Here is a 14,302-nt window from a genome sequence, read left to right as displayed (position 1 = left end):
CACGTTCTGAGGATGGTGGAGGAAAAGAGGACTCCATGGGAGGAGGTAGAACATTTGAACAAGGAGCTGCAAGCGTGTCTGCAGCCCTTGGAGGGGGAAGAGAGTCTTTGGGAGAAAGGGGACTTCTGGCAGTCACCCTTCAGAAAATCCATGCAAATGGATTTTGGAGGAAATGGAAAATGAATTTGGCCCTGAACTCAAGTAAAACCAGCCTTTGGCTTTTTACCCATCCAGTTTGAGAAGTGGATATCTGAAAAAAACCCATGGAGAGCCCTGCATGTGGCTGACAGCACCTTCCTAAGGGCTTGCATTTAAAATGGGATCTGGGGCTAATCTCTGCCAGTCACTTTTCGGACACAAACTCTTTTGTTGTCTCAGATCTCCACAGGCTCTTCTATTGAAGCTGCTGCAGTAGCAGCAGCAGCAGCAGCAGTAGTGTCACCTGATGAAGGCGCCTTCGCTGCCCCAGCTGAGCAGCGGAGGCCGGGCAGTTTCTTCATCTCCAGCACTGACACAGCTGCTGCTCAGCAACAGGACATGGAGTATGACTCCCTGAAGCTCCTGAGTACGTCGTGTGTCTTTCTTCTCTGAGGGACAGTGTATTGCGAGCAGGTGTCAGCATAGCTGGACCCAATGATCCTCCTCACTTGGGTGCCCTTTGTGATTCTGCAGCACAAGTCATTGAATCTGCTTCTTGCCCAGAACCGCTGCCAGTCCTGTGCTCTCAGATAAGACCTGGTGGGGCTGAGAACAGAGCCCAGTTGACTCTCTGTCTCCCATCACCTGTTGGCACAAAAAGGGCATTGATGTGCACCTGGGTGTGTCTGCTCTCAAAGCCAATCCTGCCGTGTCCTCAGTGGGGGCAGCAGCTTGGAAGGGGCTGGGTGTGGCCGTGCCTTCTTGCCATTGCTTGTCAGTGCTGGTGCCTGGGCTTTGGCAGCTTTGTGGCGGTGGCTGCCCTGGCCCTGAGGGCTGGTGTGAGTGCCGAGGCTGGAGCCTTCCTTAGCTGGGAGAGTCCCGCTGCCGCCCGGCCGCTGCAGCGCGGAGCTGCCCCGAGGCAGCAGCCCCTGCTCTGGGCCGGCTCCTGCACGGCCTGGGCTGGGCTCACAGAGGGTCAGCATCTCCTCTGGGCAGCTGTCCGTGTCCCGCCGGCACCTGAGGAGCACTGCTGTCCTTGCTGCCTTTGCCCGCTGCGGGAAGATGGGCACGTGTGCGGGGCTGAGAGAGCGAGTGCAATGGCAGGGACTGATCCCTGCTGTCAGGGGGAGGAGAAGCAGTGTGGTTCTTCACGTGGGCCACAGGCAAGGGCATCTTCCAGCTCAGCCTGCTCATCAAGGGAGAGGGTCCTGCTGCTGAAGGCCCCTTGGGATTGGTTAGAGCATGAGTTGCTTGGGTTTACAAAGGGAAAGGCATTCCTTTGGGAAACTGCTGCAAGGTGGGGAAGATGCCCTCCTCTCCTGGGAATGCCTCTCCCTGTGCTTTGTTTTCTGTCAAGAGATCTCTTCAAAGGACTGTAGAAAACCATTCTCTGTGCTGGCCTGCTTGTACTGCAGAGCTGCCTGTCTTGTTGCAATTGTTGTTGTTGTTGTTGTTACGCAGCTGGCCACAAAGGACTCAGAAGCCCGGACTGTACAGCCCCAGCAGGGCTGCCTTTTGTATCTCTTGGATGGTGGGATGTCTGCTTTCAAGTGAGCATCTTGCATTTTGTTTCCCTCAGGGCAAATGGTGAGCACAGAGAATCCCCGAAAGAAATACACTGAAAAGGAAATTGTTGGCAGAGGGTGAGTCCAACCACAGTTGCTTCTACATAATCATGGGGCAGGTGATTTGCTGCTGGAATATCTATCAAGTGTGAAGTCAGGCAAGCTGCAAACATATTCAGACACTGGGGTTAGTCTGCCCCATCTCTCAGTACCGGCCAGAATTTGTAAGTGTGGTCAGAAGGCATTATCAAAGACACTTCTATTTCATTACCAGAAACAGCAACCTACCCCCTATCATAGCAGTCAGATAACACTTCTCAGGAACATTTCTTCCCAAGAGTTTGCTGAAGGAAATAGTCTGTGGTGAGGATAAAAACTGCCCAGTTTAGAAACTGAAATCCAAGATGAAAGAATCACCTGGCCATTTGAGCTGAGGCACTAAACCCCAGTGCTTCAGAAACAGGCCCAGTGCCCATGCACTGGAGAGGAAAATGCATCATCTGCCTTCTGGCAGAGCCCTCCTGCATGCTGCAGGTTTGAGGCATTTCCAGCAGACATCTCCTGTCTGGGCTGGCTTTCACTCCAAGGTCTAAACGGCTTCTCCTTTCTCCTTTCTTTGCTGCTGTTTTGTTTCTAGGGCTTTTGGAGAGGTTTGCAGAGCGATCGACACTGCCACGGGAGGAGAGGTAAATGTCAACAGCCCCTGCAGATTCTGCTGCTCTCCAGGGCTTTCCTCTCTCGTGTCTGTTGTGGCTGCAGCTGTGGCTAGAGCTGTGCTGCAAAGGCACAAGAAGCACAGACTGGTGCCAGCCTGCCAGCTGCATTTGGGACAGTCTTTGTCCTGCTCAGCTGCCAGAAGGAAGGCAAGGAGGGCAGAGGTTCCTTTCAGAGAAGGACGCTCTCCCTGGCTCTCAATTGCTCCAACAAAGGAGCATCTCACTGCTCTCTGGGGCTACGGCTTCAGAGTCCTGAATTCCCATTTCTGGCTGCCAGCAAATCCATCTGAATGTTCCTGGCAGTTCCTTAGCCACCTGCAGTGCTGCACTTGGGAACTGCACATAGGGAGAGATCTGCAAGGCGTCCCTAAAAGCCCCAAGCCCTGCCTATAGCCCAAGATGTATCCACAGAGTACCAAGGCACGCATTACTTCTTCTGAAGTACAGACAGACAGAGAGTGTGCTCAGAGCTTGGGGGATGATAGTTGACACACCATTGCTAACAAGTGGACAAGGCAAAATGTGGTCAGTGGTCACATGTTCTGTATCTGGCCCCCAAAGGAGCAGAGAAATGGGCTGTAGGAATGTCAGTTCCTAATTACTCCTTTGTCTAATTACAAGGCACTTTGGCACGGCTTGGCGGTGTCATTGCAAAATCTCTCTCCCCATGTGTGTTGTGGTCTCATTCCACCAACTTCTAAAGTTACTGATTTTCAATGTCATTCTAGGTGGCCATCAAGAAAATCGATCTTCAAGGACCAAGCGAGATGCCAGAAATTGTTACTGAAATCGCAGTCATGAAGAGGAATATGAGTCCCCATCTTGTCCATTATTTAGATGGGTGAGTGGTCGTGGTCTCATCCCATGAGGGTTTGTTTACATAGTAAAAGCATGCAAGGTTAAAACCCCACTTTGGACACTGGCAGAAAAGAAAGCTGTTCATTATTATTGGTTCATTATTATTTCACTACTCATCTCCAATGGATGGGAAGAGAGTGCAGTTTGTCTCCATGAGTCATCCCTGGCTTTCCAACACATAGTTGAAAAATTGTTCAAAAACCTGCATCAACTCTACCATAAGAAGTCAGTACCCTGTAAGTTCACTGCCTCCATGTTGTCTCAGGATTGATTTTTTAAGGTTTCTTCAATGCTGATGAAGCATGCTAGGGAGGATTTCCCTTGGATTGTTGCCCCTCTTTTCCATGGCTGTCCATGCCAGGAACACTAGGTGCTTATTTCCAGAAATACCACGCATGACAGGTTTTTCATCTTGGCTGTTACTAAACTGCACTTTTTGATTGCTGGCCATCAGAGACATCTCCTTTTTCCCAGATGTGCTGTTCTCCTTGAGACTGCACAGACTGCAAACAACCCACAGCCTGGAGGGAATGTCTTTAATTCTTTGAATTCTGCCCTTGTCACAAAGGGACCTGGAAACAGGAATCAAGCAAAGGAACCAACGAATGCATGTTCATCTGCATGGCCTTGTTTCCTTCTTTCAGCTACCTTGTGCATGAAGAACTGTGGCTGGTGATGGAGTACATGGATGGAGGCACTCTTTACAACATAATCCAAAAGACTCGCCTGACAGAAGACGAGATCGCCACCATCAGTCGGGAGGTCAGTCGGGGATCCCAGCTGTGCTTCCCAGAGCTTGGGCAGGATTGTCTGGGAAAGGGGCTCAGAACAGGAGCGATTCCGTGAGCCAGGCTTTGTTTCTGTGTCGCTGGTATGCTCTGGGCAAGCAAGAGCATCTCAAGTGAACTGCCTGCCAGTGCCCCTGCACTCACTGGACTCTGTTCTTGTCCTCTTCTCTCCTGCTGTTGCATTCTCACTCTGGTTCTTGTATTTGCTCTTCTCCATCTTGCCTCTCTAAACTTTGGCCTGTTGGCACTGCATTCCTTGCCTGTAAAAGCAAAGGTGGTGGTGGTAGCATTTGAAAGGAACAGCAAAGAAAGAGAGACTCATTTCTCTCAGTCCTCAGCTGGAAAGGTTAGCAGTGCAGCCAGAATGCTCTTTACTTCTGAGCACATCGACTTCAGCAGCAGTCATCCTGGCTGGTTTGCAGGGCAGAGTCTACACCAGCAGTTGCTGTTGCTCTTTGACAAGCTGACATGCCTTTCTTTAGAAAGGTGCTGCCCTGCCTCTGTTGGAGCAGCGAGCTCTTCCCCTCAATGGCACTGTGTTCTGCCCTTACTCCTCATTCCCCTGGAGAGGGAATCTTGGAGAGCTGTTTCCTTTCTTGTGTGATGAAATCACATCACTGATTTTTGCCCTCCTGTTTCTGGTTTCTCTCTCAGTGCCTGCAAGGACTGCATTTTCTCCACGCCAACCATGTGATGCACAGAGATTTGAAGAGTTCCAACATCCTTCTCAAAACCGATGGCTCTGTCAAGCTGGGTCAGTATATTCTTGATCAGGTGCAGCGTTCCAGGGATATGTGGGGTGTGGGGCTGCTTTTGAGTGAGTACCAGCCCCCCCAAAATGGTGCTGGTGGCAGTGCAGGGAGCCCTGCTGTGAACTGACCACACGGTGGCAACGTGCACAGACCTATGGCAAGGAACGAGCAGTCCACAGTGGCATTGCTCTGTGTGTGTCCCTTTCAGAGGGAGGGAGCTACATGTCTAAAGTTTGAAAATCCCCTGCTGGAGGCAGTGTAAAAAATGTGGGGATTTTTGAAGCAGCCAGCGCCATATTTCCTTGGCTAAAGTCCTGAGGAAACAGAGCAGGGACAGCTGTCCAGGAGATTCAAGAGCACATCCTCAAACTTCTACCGGGAAATTCTTTTGCTTGCTTTCCTAATTGCACAGGATTCAAGTAAAAACAGTCTTTTGCTTTCTCCCCAGCTGATTTTGGCCTCTCTGCTCAACTCACCCCTGGGCAGAGTAGACGGAGATCGGTGGTCGGGACTCTTCGGTGGAGGGCACCTGAAGTGAACGGTGAACCCTATGGCCCCAAAGTGGACATATGGTCTTTGGGAATTGTGGCCATTGAAATGGTGGAAGGAGAACCTCCTTACTGGAAGAAAAATTCTGCCTCGGTAAGGTGTAAATACTCTCTGATCCCACTGTCTTTCTCCCCCATCCCACGTTTTGTGTGCCACTGGAAAAAATGCCATTGCCATCTGCTGGAAGAACTACTTCCACCACAGTCCCTTTCTGAAAATGTCCCTGCAGCACATCAGCATCTGCTGGAGTTTTGGTTGCATCTGTGGGGGAACTCAAGCCTTAGCCCACGCAAACAATCTCCCTTCTCAGGCAACATTTGGCTTTGGCTTAGAAGTCGTTCCAGCTCTTTTGGCTTTGTAGACGGCCCTAATAACAGCAAACAAGCATCTTAGAAGTGGTGTTATCTTTCCTGAAATGAAGGAAAGTAACCCAAACCCAAGAAAGTTTATAAAACAGTGGTTTGGAGAGAAGAAGTGCACCCCCGTTCTTCTCACAGGGAAATTCGCCTGAAACCTTGACTAGAGGGTGTGAAGGCCACAGAGTCTGTTGTGCTTCTTGTGCGGTGCTGCTGAAACACTTAGTGACCGTCTTTCTTTCCTAACCCAAGCCACCACCTCCATGTCACCAAGATGAAACCTGACCATGTGGAGAGCCTGCCAAACCCACCCCTTTGTTTCCTGGCACTTTCTAGGATGGCCATACCATTAATGCATTGACTTGAGTGTCCAAATGAGCAGAGGGCTACCACATGGATGGCGTTTCTCCATCTGCTGCTTTGACCACCAAAATTTTCCTTTTGCTGCATAAGGGAAACTGAAATTTCCAGTCTGATGAGAGACGGAGGTGCAGGTGTTTCCTGTGTGCCCAAAGAGGCATTTTCGTCCCAAGACAGTTGTGCGTGCATCTTCATGTGTCTGTGTGGAAGATGAGATTCCAAATGTTTGTTTCCTTACCTGAGGAATAACTGAGGGATTTCCTTTCTTTGCTTGCAATTCCCATTGTTTTCAAGAACCAAGAAAAAAGCTTGATGACTTTTGTTTGATGGCAGCTGTGCTTAAGGGACCAACAAGCGCTGCAGAGATCCTTTTCATGTAATTATCTTTGGAAATAGTAGAGTGAGTTAGTAGAGCAAAGTCCCTCTTCCAACTAGCCTGTCAAGCTGCTCAGGTGAATCCTCAGAGAAGGAAACCTGCTTTTGCTGATATTGTTTCCACTAACAAGGTCAGTCAATGAAATCAACTGCCAAGGCAAGATCTGCTGGAAAAGCTGTGGCTGCATTGGGCTTTGGGTGTTTTGTTGGTCCAGGAAAGTCATCTCTGCCTCTGTGCCATGGCAGAAACTGTCACTGAAGAGTGCAGCTTCAACAATGGGATCTAGGAGAGCAGTTCCAGACTTGAAAGAAGCAGGTGAGAAACTCGTGTTTCCTTTTTCTCCAGGGTCAACTGCTAGCCACCAAAGGGATCCCAAAGCTGCAGCAGCCCAAGCTCTGCTCTCCTTTTCTGCGTGACTTCCTGAGGTGCTGCCTGCAGAGAGACGAGGCGCAGCGCTGGTCTGCCAAGGAGCTGCTGCAGGTAAAATGCCAAGGGGCTGCAGGGGAAACAGTGTCCCAGGGATGGGCTCCTCCTGCACTGAACTGCCAGGCATCAGATGAGCCTCCTCCTCCTCACCTCCACTCTTGGTGCTGTTCAAATGAAAACAGCCAGGAATCCTAGACTGGGCTGGACTGGCAGGGACCTGTAAAGCTCATCTGGTCCAAGTGCCCTGCAATATGACCAGGGAGCTCTTTAAAGAGATCAGGATGCTCAGACCTGAGATATTTCCAGGCCTGGGGCACTTAGCAGCTCTTGCAGCAAGCCATGCCAATGTGGCCCCAGTGTTGCTCCTTAGACCTACTCTGATTCAATCTCCTCTTCCTTTTAAAAATATTGCCCTGCCTTTGCAGCTCTTAGCTTGGAAAGTAATGGTTCATTCTTGGTTTTTTTTTCTTTGTGCAGCATCCATTTGTAACATCAGCCAAGCCTGTGTCCGGCCTGGTGCCACTGATCAGTTCAGTGAAAGAGTGGAAGAAGGAGACAAGATGGCGACAATGCCCTTTGAACTGTTTTCTCCAAGAGCAGTAGAGAGAAGGATTGTAGAATAGGACTGTAGTTAGGACTGTAGAGAAGGATTGCAGCTAGGACAGTGGAGTAGGATAGTAGCATAGGAATGATTCCCCTCCTTCTGAGCCTCTGAGAAAGCTCAATATTTTCTTCTGAACTGTCAGTTTTCTCTTAGAGGTGGAGAGTGACATTGATGGCTTCTTTGGTACAGTTGGAAAGTGGGGAAGGCTCTCCCGAGGGGAAGCGTGGCTGTGCTGGGCACAGCACAGACTGGTGCCATCGGCTGTCCAGAGTGTGCACAGGAGGCGAGAAAGGCAAACCACAGCAGAGGGCTGCAGGCCTGGCTGAGGATTGCCACCCTTGTGCCGGCTGCCCTGTAACTCCTGGCCAAGGCGAGCAGTGTGTGCAGCGCTCTGGGCACAGGGGAGGGAGCCGGGCTGCTCCGCAGGCTCCGGCACAGGGCAGCGTCCTTCAGGCACGGTGCTTCTGCCGGGGAAACCGAGGCCAGCGGGAGGCAGGGACAGCTTGTCAGGTCACATCTGCAGGAGCCAGGGCCTCACACGGCTCTGGGAGAAAGTGCCCGCAGTGCTGGAGTTGTACACTGAGCCAGAGCAAAGGGGCGAAATGCAGAGTGTTCTGCAGAAATATTCAGGGGCACCAGGCCAGCCCTCCTTGTGCTGTCTGGCACACAGCAAGCACTGCGCAATACAGCCCTGAGCTGCTGGGAGAGAGGTGTTAGAGAGGAGCCAACTCTTAGATGAAATTTGATGGGGAGACAAAGTCATCAAAGCCAAAGAGAACTGTTTCTTAGTAAGGATTCACCTGAGCTGGGTGTGTATCTCCCTCTCCCAAGAGCCAAACACACACACAACACACACTCACACAGAATGCTGCTTTTTATTGCCTTTCCCAGCCCAGGGCGAACCGTGTCCCCTTTCCCTTTGGCTGGGTAATAGGAAACCTGTATTCTGTCCCCACCGCCTCCTTTTCTGTCCCCTCTCCTCTTCTCCTACTTCCCTTTTGTTTTGGTCTTCATGCTGGCCCCTCTCCCAGCTCACAGCAGTACCCAACAAATCAACTAGAACCAATCCAAACCCTAAATAACAACACCAAGAACCAACAGCTTTTATTCTTTCTTCCAATAATTCTTAAGCTGCAGCAAAATATTATATCCTATCTCACTGAGAGAATCGGGCATGAGCCTGTGGCTCGTGCTTGAGCAGTGAACTGATTTGGAAGGGAGCAGAAGGGTTTCAGTAGGCAGTTTGTGTTTTTCTTCTGAATTGCTGAAGGAAAGACACACTCTGGCTTCAGTCAGCAAAAACATTTTCAAGGTGAATTAAAGAAATGCTTGTGAGCAATTCCCAGAGAAGGCAGGTTTTGAGAAGATGTTGAACTGTAACAAATTGTGAATTCCCTTTGCATTAACAGAGTGTTGAGCCCTCTATTCCCTCAGCGCAGTGATTAATGTGTGCAAGTGGCTACCTTAGCCTTGAGAATAGAGTAGTCTTCCTAAGAAGGTAGCTGGAATGCATTCAAGGGGAAAAGAGTGGTTGTAGGGGGCTCTTGAGCATCAGAGGAGAATTGCAGGAATGGGATGTTCCCCAAATGACCACCCGGGTCTCTCAAGAGAGCCCTACTCTCCTGTCGGTAACTTCTGAGAAGTGATTTAAAAATGTCAACTAATTTGAGGGAATGTTTAGCCTGTGAGTTTGAGTAATGAGTAATGAGTCGGTCTTATTTCCATGGTTACAAATGAGTAGGTGAGATTTCTGGCTGAGCACGTGTTAGGAAAGTGATTCCCCACGCACCCAGCACTGAAATAAAGTCATCTATTGACAGTGAAAATGAAACCTTTTCCAGCTGTTCCCCTCGGGTTTACCTTTCTGGGGGCCAAAGCTCTGTGCTGCAGGTGGCCCGGGTGTGTGCAGAGCAATGCAGCCTCCACAAACCCCTTGGTTTCCCCACAAGTCATCATGATTTGTTGCCAGGTGTGCCCAGCTGTGGCAGGAGAACGAGCCCGCAGTGCGGTGGGCGCCGTGCCCTGCCCAGCCAGGCCTCTCTGGCACAGAGGAGCAGCAGCAGCACCTTTCAACGCACTCCTGCCTTGGCCTCACCTGGGACACAGAAGCCTCTGGAAATCAGCACCACCTGGCGCCTTCCCAGCTTGGAGCAGCTCCTGCTGGTGGGCACATCCTGCACTTCTACTGCTTCCAAACAGGAATCAAGGCCGGGCGGGGGGAGACGGACATATAGAGAAGCCCTGGGCTAGTGCAATAAATGGGCAAATGCATGGGGGAATGTGTTAGGAATCATTTCAGCTGTTATGCCAATACTGCCTTCTCTCCTTTTCACCCTTCACATTTCCTGTTCTTTTCCCTCTCACATTTCCACCCCTTCCCCCCTCCCGAGTCTCACAGTTTTCCTGTCATGTTTGCCTCCCAAGTTTTACTTATTTTCTGCACCCTTTTCAGCTCACTTTCCTCACACTTTGCCTCTCACATTTCCCCAGCTTCCCACTTTTTCCTGCCTTTTTGTTCTCTCACGATTCTCACAATTTTCCCCTCACTTATCCTGCCCTTTTCTCCCCTCATGCTTTTCTCCTTTCCTCAGTCCTTTTTCTCCAAGTTGTCTCCTCATGTTTCTCACTTTTGCCCTCATGTTTCCCAGGCTTTCCCTCTTACATTTCTCCCACTTTTCCCCTCACATTTATCATTCTTTCCCCCTCATGTTGCTTATACTTTTCCTCTAGCATTTTCTGCCCTTTTTTCATTCCTGTTTTCTGCCACTTTTCCCATCCAACTTCCCACCCTTTTTTCCCCCTTATCTTTTCTGCCTTTTTCTGCCCTCTGGTTTCTCACTCTTTTCCCCTCAGGATTCTCACAATGTTCCCCTCACATTTGCTGCCTGTTTCTCTCTCTCTGCCAGTAATTTTCTCACTCTCTTCCCCTCACATTTCCCTCCATTTTGTCCCCTATGTTTTTCAGCCTTTCCTGATCACGTTTCTTAGAATTTTCCCATCATATGTCCTGCCTTTTCCTCCTCTCACCTTCCTCTCCTATTTTCACTCACATCTTCACCATTTTCCCCTCAGTTTTCTCACCCTTTCTCACACAGGTTTCCTACTCTTTTCTTCCCTCACACTTCCCTCCTTTTTCCACTCCCATTTCTCACACTTGTCACCTCATGTTTTCTGCCTTTTTTCCCCTCACATTTCTTAACCCACTGCTTCCTGTCAGTGACTGTTCCTCTTCAGTAGTTGATGAGCTTCTTTTCTTCTTTCCTGCAATCCCCTCCTCCAAAGAATGGGTGCCAGAGCAGCGCTCCAAGAAGCCCCTGCCCGTGTGTCTGCTGAACAGAATGGCTGTGCTCAACTTGAACAATCTCATGAAGAACAACCTAAACTGCAGTGGACTTTCAATTCTCTCTAGTCTTCATAGTGTTCTAAAGAAATAGGCACCCTGAGGGATACACGTCGCAGGTGAGCAGCCGCTGCACCATCCGTCTCAAGCAGATCCCATCTCCATTTTCATCACCTCACAGTCACTGTGACTCCTGCCTGGATGAAACCACTTGTGATGCTGCTTGATGCTAATTGAAGTCCATGTGCACAAGAAGTGCTTTTAGCCCTCTTTTAGAAAAAAAAAAAGAAAAAAAAAGAGAAGTTTTTATTTGAAAACGTTCAATGCCTGGAGTTTCTTTCTATTTTCACCTATTTGAATTGACTTGACATCAAAACACTGCCAGCCAACGTTCCAAACTGGCTGGTCTATGTTTGTGTGCACAGACCAAAGGTGCCAAACCGTGTCCTTTTCCCGGGTGTCCATTAATGTCCATTTCAACAGACACTGAAGGGGGGCTCTGCCTGCCCCACACAGGATGGCAGCCAGAGGGCTGAGGCTGCGCCTCCTAGTGAGATCAGCCGCCCTGGCAGCCCGGCCCCAGCCGCCATCTTGTGTGTGGTTCTCCAGCCCTGGCCACCATCTTGTGTGTGGCTGCCGCAGCCCTGGCCGCCATCTTTTGCACCGACCTAGTCCAGCTCTTAAGCGAATGTGTTGCTGTTTTGTCAGCAGACAGGGTCAGCACCAAAGACACCAACACCAGCAGGACAGGCTACAGGGAATGGCACAAGTTTGGCTCAAAGCAGCCAGTCCTGACTTGTCACTGCCCTTTATCCATGAACATGCCCCCATATGCAGCCACAGCAAATGTCCAACAGCAGCTCCATCAGCCACTTCCTCCTGCTGGCATTGGCAGACACACGGCAGCTGCAGCTCCTGCACTTCTGCCTCTTCCTGAGCATCTCCCTGGCTGCCCTCCTGGGCCACGGCCTCGTCATCAGCGCCGTAGCCTGCGGCCACCAACTGCACAGCCCCATGTTCTTTATCCTGCTCAACGTGGCCCTCAGCGACCTGGGCTCCATCTGCACCACTGTCCCCAAAGCCATGCACAATTCCCTCTAGGACACCAGGACCATCTCCTACGCAGGATGTGCTGCACAGCTCTTTTTCTTTCTCTTCTTCATCTCAGCAGAGTATTTCCTCCTGACCATCATGTGCTACGACCGCTACGTGTCCATCTGCAAACCCCTGCACTACGGGACCCTCCTGGGCAGCAGAGCTTGTGCCCACATGGCAGCAGCTGCCTGGGCCAGTGCCTTTCTCCATGCTCTGCTGCACACAGCCAATACATTTTCCCTGTCCCTGTGCCAGGGCAATGCCCTGGGCCTGTTCTTGTGTGAAATCCCACACATCCTCAAACTCTCCTGCTCTAACTACTACCTCAGGGAAGTTGGACTCATTGCATTTTCCATCTGTTTAGGATTGTGTTGTTTTGTGTTCATTGTTTTCTCCTATGTGCAGATCTTCAGGGCCGTGCTGAGGATCCCCTCTGAGCAGGGTCGGCACAAAGCCTTTTCCACCTGCCTCCCTCACCTGGCCGTGCTCTCCTGTTCATCAGCACTGGCACATTTGCCTACCCGAAGCCCCCCTCAATCTCCTCCCCATCCCTGGATCTGTCCCTGTCAGTTCTGTACTCAGTGGTGTCTCCAGCCCTGAACCCCCTCATCTACAGCCTGAGGAAGCAGGAGCTCAAGGATGCCCTGAGGAAAATGATGCCTGGATCTTTTCAGAAGCAATAAACTCCTTCTTTCCTGCTCCAGAACCTTCAGAATGTAACTCAGAATGTAATCCATTATTTTCCTATTTGCCCATTTTTTCATTGGGATGTTTCCTTATTCTTTTTCTAGTGTTACTGCTTTGTGATGTCACAATCCACTCTCTGATGTCACAGAGACACCTTCTGTGAAGGCACAGCTAGCTCTGTGATGTCACAACCCATTCAGTGATGCCACACAACCCCCTCAGTAATGCCATACAGTCACCCTGTAATGTCACAGAACACTCTATGACCTCACACCCCACTCTATGATGTCTTAAAGCCACAGCATGATGTCACAGCCAGCTCTGCAATGTCACACACTGCCGTCTGTGATGCTGTAGCTGCTCGATGACCTCACACAACAAACTCCGAGATGTCATAGCCCAATCTGTGACCTCACACAACCCACTCTGTGCTGTCACACAGCCCCTTTCTGACATCTCACCTGCTCTGTGACTCTGTGACACAGCCACAGAGGTGCCACTGTGGCACAGCCCCCTCTGGGACAGCACACAGCCCCTGCCAGTGCTGAGCCCCTGTGAGCTCTGTCTGCGCCCTGCTCGTGTCCCTGAGGTGCCCTGGCAGTGCCCCAGCCCTGTTGTGCTGTGCGCAGGGGCTGCTCCTGGGCAGAGTTGTCTCTCTGCAGCGCTGCCCCTGCCAGGAGCTGCCTCTGTGCCAGGAGCCCGGCCCAGCTCAGCAGCACAGACACAGCACAAGGACTTCAATGTGACCCTCTCGGGGCTTTGGTGCTGTTTACATCAGACTCAGCCCTTCAGAGTGTGCTGAAAAAACTTCTCAAGAATTCAAAGTGAAATTGAAACACTGAAGATTCTTATCGTTTAAAGGAGTCTCACTGGGGGACAGGACTGAGAAAGTGTCCTCAGGTTTTAGTTAGAGCAGAACACTGCAAGCAGTGATGACAAGTAGGGACAGACAAGGCAAAGGTGTCTCTGGTGCTGAGCAAACCTGGATGAGTTCCATGAATCCAAAAGGCCAAGGCCTGAGCCCCAGCCCCTGGCAAGGCAGATCCTGTCCCTCCCTCGGTGCTCAGGGCTCTTCTAGGGCCACTGGGATGTGGAGATGTGCAATGCCAAGGGCAGCACCATGGGGCAGCCCCTGCCAGGCTGCTGAGCAGGGACAAGGAGGCAATGAGGCCCCAGGGCTGCAAGGGTCCCTTGTCCCCTGCTGGCCTCAGGCCCAGGCCCAGCAGCCATGGGCAGAGTGCTGCAGGAGTTGGCTCTGTCAGGGCCTTGCAGCTGCTGCCCATCCCTGTGCCCTGTGCAGCCCAGGCTGTCCCACGGTGTCCCTGCCCTGCGCCTCTGTCCCTGCAGGCTGTCGTCACCCCCCGGCTGCCCCACCTGGCTGGGCTCTTCCTTTGCTGACAGCTCTGCGTCCTGCCTGCCTCTGCCTGGGCACACAAAGCCTTGGGCTTGATGCCAAAAGGGTTAATTCAATTTTTTCTGTGCCTGTGAAAATTCAGCAGAGAAACAAGGCATTGAGGGGCTGCTTTCCCAGCAGGGATGGTGACAAAAGAAGAAGAAATCTGGCTCACGGGTGCAGTGATAGAATAAGCACGGACTGAAACTGGGAACTTGGGGTGGGTTTTATGAAAATGCGTAAACTGAAATACACATTTAGCAAATGTATATAAGCAGCACACTTAGAATCACGTATCC

At 50.9% G+C, this 14,302-nt stretch overlaps 2 pseudogenes; one reads left to right on the top strand and one right to left on the bottom strand.

Moving 5' to 3' along the window:
- The window catches only part of LOC136303663 (uncharacterized), a 265,948-nt pseudogene that overhangs the window by 230,945 nt on the left and 20,701 nt on the right, over positions 1-14,302 (bottom strand).
- Positions 11,675-12,606, top strand: LOC136303683 (olfactory receptor 14J1-like; annotated as a pseudogene).

The sequence above is a fragment of the Chamaea fasciata genome, unplaced genomic scaffold, assembly GCF_029207755.1.
Source record: "Chamaea fasciata isolate MVZ Bird 193981 ecotype frontalis unplaced genomic scaffold, bChaFas1.0.hap1 SCAF_40, whole genome shotgun sequence".
NCBI lineage: Eukaryota > Metazoa > Chordata > Aves > Passeriformes > Sylviidae > Chamaea > Chamaea fasciata.
This window is presented reverse-complemented; position numbering and strand designations above follow the sequence as displayed.